Source organism: Sminthopsis crassicaudata, chromosome 1 (genome assembly GCF_048593235.1).
Source record: "Sminthopsis crassicaudata isolate SCR6 chromosome 1, ASM4859323v1, whole genome shotgun sequence".
In the NCBI taxonomy this organism is placed as follows: domain Eukaryota; kingdom Metazoa; phylum Chordata; class Mammalia; order Dasyuromorphia; family Dasyuridae; genus Sminthopsis; species Sminthopsis crassicaudata.
The window spans coordinates 56,083,611-56,089,492 of record NC_133617.1 but is presented as its reverse complement, the minus strand read 5'-3'; positions in this window follow the sequence as shown (position 1 = coordinate 56,089,492).

Genomic DNA, 5,882 nt, shown 5'->3' with positions numbered 1-5,882 from the left:
CTCCTTGATCATCCTCACCAGTTCTGGTGTTCCCCCCTCTTCTTCTCTGCTTCTTGGAGCATATTAAAAAGCAGATTAACAGGTGTTAAAGACCCTCAGCACCTAATGAGCTCCCTGATGGAATGAGAAGAATTGAAAAAGCTTTGAAAAGGGAAAAGCTTTGGAGAAAAAGTGGCCAGTTTTCCCAGGCATTTACTGTTCAGAGCAAATACTGGAGGGTTTGTTTCCTCAGAGTTCTTTAGGACTAATAGACTCCGGTGTTGTATAACTTTTCTGGGCATCCCTATTAAGAGAGAAGGGGTATATACTTTGCAGTCAGAAAGTACAACAGCAGAACTGATAATATGGGTGCATGGGGATATTCCTGACTGAGAGGCCCTTTCCCTTGGGCCTTGTAGTGCTGTCCCACAGTGACCCAGGTAGATTTGTTGCTGGATCTCTTAGGATGATTCTCTGCCCAGAGAGTCTCAGCTCTGATATCTTGTGTTTTAAGGGCCCTCATAGCTTTGATCTTCTATATTCTAAGGGTTCTTCCAGGCCTGACATCTTTTGTTCTTTTTAAATTTTGTTTCATTTTTCTAGATAGTATTTTATTTTCCCAAATACATGTAAAGATAGTTTCCCACATTTATTTTTGTAAGACTTGTGTTCCAAATTTTTTTCCCTTCTTCACTTACCTCCTCCTCTTCAATACAGCAAGCAGTGTGATATATGTTAATCATGTATAATCATTTGAAACATATTTCCACATTTGTAATGTTGTGAAGAAAAAAGCCAAAGCAAAATGGAAAAAACAAGAAAAAACACACAAACACAAGGTGAAAATAAGATGCTTCAATCCACATTCAGTCTCCATAATTCTCCCTTTAGATGCAGATGGCATTTTCCATCACAAGTCTATTGGAATTGTCTTAGATCACTAATTCTGAGAAGAGTTAAGTCTATCATAGTTCTCACATAATTTTGTTACTGCTGTGTACAAGTTCTCTTGGTTCTGCTCACATCACTCAGTATCAGTTCATTATAAGTCTTTTCCAGGCTTTTCTCTAATCAGCCCACTCATCGTTTATAGAACAATAATATTCCATTACATTCACACACTAACTTATTCAGCCATTTCCCAACGGATGGGCATCCACTCAATGTTTAATTTCTTGCCACCACAAAAGAGGCTGCTACAAACATTTTTGCACATGTGGGTTCTTGCCCCTCTTTTACAATGTTTTTCAGATACAAACCCAATAGTGACACTGTTGTATCAAAAGGTATACACAGTTTTATCATTCTCATCTTATGTTGTAAGAGCTCTCCCAGCTCTGACCTTCTATGTTCTAAGAGTTCTACAGTTCTTCTTAGGAATCCATAAACTTATTTTTTGCTTTGTTTTTTTTTTATAATTTTCAACAAAATTTCCTTTATAATCCTAAGGATTTTATCTTATAGATTTAAAAACATGATTCTGAGAGTTTTGTAAGCTTCCCTATCATCCAGATTAACTGCCAAGAGAATCCAGGACAAAAAATGGTTAAAAACCTCTATTCTATCCCTAGTATTCTTTAATATTGTGCAACAGCTAGACTCGGCCTCTCTGAAATGAATTAGCAAGGGGAAGGCGAAGGAGTCATGCATTTATCACCCCTGGCCCCTTTTCCCTCCAAATTCCTCAGTCCTTCTTCACAATATGATGGTTCTGTGGGATACAGAGTTCATGAAAGATAAACCTCCCTGGACTGTGGACTAGTGTCTGAAAATAAAGTGGAATGTTTTCCTTTGCTTTGGGGCTCTGGTCTATTTTGCAGTATTTATATGAAAATGGAATCATTTACTATGACCCGAAATCTGAAAAGCTCCCTGCCCTCTCTCCTGATGCTCCTTTATAAGTCCATCAGCTGGTGGGATATGGACACAAGATAGATGGGTTACTCCTTCTGAAATTGCCTCCCCATGCTCCCTGCACATGTACACACACACACACACACACACACACACACACACACACTAATCTATAAGATATCCCAAAATGAATAGCATCTAAATTGTCCCAAGAGAAGCAGGATCGCTCTGAGCTCTGCTTCAAGGGTTTTTGTGGAGGGGGTCTGGGCAGGGAGGATACCTGAGAGGCAGCTGGTAGGGGAGCTAATGATGCTAGCCAAAGGCCTTGTCCTGGGCTCTCTTCTCTTTTCCCTCTGTGTATTGGTAACTCAATTTCCATGCATCTTCATTGAGATGAATCAACAATGTGTATATTCAGCCCTAAGTTCTCTCTTGAGCTATAATATGGTTAATGAATTACCTTTAAAGTCTTTGTTATAAAAAATATGGGTTACAAGGATCACCCACAGGCATCAAACTCAACATGCCTCAAACTTAGTGTTTTTCTCCATAAATAAAAATTCCCTTCTTCTAACTTCCCTTATACAGCAGAGGGGTCTCCCACCATTCAGTCACACAGGTTCTTGTCACTTTCACTCATCCTTTGTATCTGCAGTCTATTTTTTTCTTTTTTCCTGAGGCAATTGGGGTTAAGTGACTTGCTCAGGGTCATACAGCTAGGAAGTATCAAATGTCTGAGGCCAGATCTGAACTCAGGTCCTTCTGATTTCAGGGCTAGTGTTCCATCCACTACACCACCTAGGTTCCCCTCCAGTCTATTTCTAATTCATATCATTCCTACCTTTGCAATGTCCCCTCTACCTCCCCTTCTTCATATTCACATAGTCACCACCCTAGTCCAGGTTCTCATTACATCTCACCTGAACTATTACTAGCCTTCTAATTGGTTTTCTTTCCTTGAGCTCCTTCTCACTCACTTGCCAAAGTGATTTTTCAAAACTGCAAGTTTACCCATTTCTCTTCTCTATTCAACAAGCTCCCTATTACCTCCAGAATCAAATATAGCTACTTGCTATGCACCTGTCAGCTATTCTTCTCCTATAATGCTCCCTTCATCTCCCATCACCATGCCGTTGTCCTGGTTGTGCCCCATATCTAGCACACTCTCCTAGCTCCAATTTGCTTCAGTTTATCTGGCTTCCTTCAAGTTTAAGCTCAAGGCTTACCTTTTACCAAAAGCCTTTTTCCACCTCCAGATGTTACTGTCTTTCTCTCTAAGATTTCTTTTCATCTGTCATCTCTACACATATCTTGGATTTACTTAGTTATTTATATGTTATTTCCCCCATTAGAATGTGAGCTCCTTGCAGCCTCAATTTCTTCATCTGTAAAATTTGGGATGATAATAGTACCTAGCACTTACCTTATAGGATTGTGAAGAAAACACTTTGACCTTCAAAGTATTGTAGAAATGTGAACTATTATAAAAACTCTTCTCCAGGGAGTGAACTTACTATTTACAAAGTGAAAGAGTCAGAATTATATAGGAAAATGAATAATCATAGAACTTGATCATTGGGAAGCACTTTCACTTCCATTTTCTCATGTGGTCTTTACAATGCTCTTGGGACCTAGAGAGGATTTATAAGGATTTTAAATGGGATATCCTGGAACAGGAATCTGACTTTGTAGGAAACCTGGATAAGATGGGGAAATCCCTGATCCTCATTCTGTTATGAGTAAAAAATTTGTTGTGTTTCATTTCCAAGAGATTTGGGGCTGTCCAAAATGTGAGGTAAAGAGATTATGTGAAGAACTGTGACACACATGGATCTTGTGGTGAGTCATAGAGGTCATACTGGAATGGAATATAGAATATTGGAACTGAAAGGACTTTAAGAACTAAGGACCCTTAGAACAAAGAATGTTAGATCTGGGAGGGCCCTTAGAACCCAGGAGGTCAGAGCTAGGAGGGCCCTTAGAACACAGGAGGTCAGAGCTGGGAGGGCCCTTAGAACACAGGAGGTCAAGGCTGAGAGGGCCCTTAGAACCCAGAATGTCAGAGCTGGGAGGGCCCTTAGAACCCAGGAGGTCAGAGCTGGGAGGGCCCTTAGAACACAGGATGTCAGAGCTGGGAAGGTCCTTAGAACACAGGATGTCAAGGCTGAGAGGGCCATTAGAAATCATTTTATTCGATCCCTTCATTTTACAAAAGAGGAACTTGAATCTTAGTGAAGTGTCATGATTTATCAAGATTACATCAGATGTTAATAGTGAACTAGTGGACTAGTACCCAGATCTTCTGACTTGCAGCTCAGGGCTCTTTCTGAGTCTTTTCCTTCTTAATCCAATTAAAGTCAGCACACACTTAGTAAGCACTTACTAAGCACTGAGTTGTATGGGCACTGAGAAAGACTCAAAATTTAGATGAGACATTGTCCCTTATTTCAGAAAGCTAGCAGTTTCCTGGAGTGTCGGGGAGACCCAAACAAGGATAGCTACAATACATAATAATACTGAAAAGTTAATTAAAAAGTGGCAAGGCAAAGTGCTAAGTGAAGTCATTATATGTAAGTAGATCATGGAAGGTGTTGGTAGAGGAAATGACATTTGAGTCAGGGAGTAAGTGATAGAAAGTCATTCAATAAAGAGGAAAAGAATGTGGCCTTAAGGGCAGGAAGAATATCTTTGTCTTTGTACAGCAATACCTACTATGATGGTTGGAACACAAGGGGCATAATAAGTATTTGCTAAATTGATTTGTTTATCAAAGGGAAAGCATTTGAGGTATGGAGATCAAGATTAGCAAAGGTACAGAGGTGGGAGGGAACAGAGAGTGTGTAATTGGGGGCAGGAGTGACAGGAGACAGACAATCTTTCCATTTGACTGGAGCTTCTGGTGGCTGGAGAAAAATGTTCTCAGACAAGGCCTGAAGAAATACAGAGACTCCAGGAATAAAACAGAAACACCCACATATACATACATATATAATTATACACATTCATAATATCCCTGGATTTGTCCCTGCGAGTACTCCTGCCCTCATGGAGCTGCCAGTAGAGGAATAAGACAAACACACACACACATACATACATACATATATAATTATATTCATTCATAGCCTTGTGTCCCTGGATTTGTCACTGCTGGTACTCTTTCTGTCCTAGCAGATAGTAGTCCCTCTCCAATGTGGAGAATAGTCTTTGAGAGTTGCTGTGGTCAAAAACTTTATCCTTTATTGAGACTGTTCCTTAGACAGCAGACACATCGTTCATCATTGAGTGCGAGCTTTTCTAGCTTGGCGGGGTCCATGAGAGCTAATGCTCTGATGAGAAAGCCTCTGAGAAGCTAGGATCACCAGTACATCTTGGGGAGACAGTGGGGAAAAGTGTACTATATCACCAAGATTCCTGGATGATTAATGGTATGCCAAGCAAAAGTTTTGAGGACCAAGGATTAACAAGCAGCCTTCTTTCCATACTATTTGCCTTCTCAGATCCTGAGAAATCTGCTTTTGGACCTAAGACTTCCTTCTTAACTGGGTTTTCAACCATGTTTATATTTCCTTTTTCTATGATAGCCACTATGGATCAGGAGTGGATGTGTGGTCAAGGGAAAATGATAACATACATACAATGTGAATAATAATAATAATAATAATGATAAATCAGTGCCATGCCAAATTCATGTGTTTCCTTATATTTGACTGAAACTCGTGACTGTGAGGGACAGAGGAAAGGGGACACAGAATGTCAGAGCTGGGAGAACACTTAGAACTTGGAAAAGCTAGAAGAGACCTTTAGGACACAGAACATAGGAGCTCATTGTCCCACACAGTCCCCAGAATTCTAGATCTAGAAAGGACCTTACACATCATCTAGTCCATCCCTCTCATTTTACAGATGGGGAACCCGAGGCCCATAAAAGTTGGACCATTTGCCCCAAGCCACCCATGGGCGTAAGAATAGCCACCTCTCCAAGCCGGCTCCTTTTAGCTCAGATTTAGCTCAGATTGTGTGTGTGTGTTTGTGTGTGTGTGTGTGTGTGT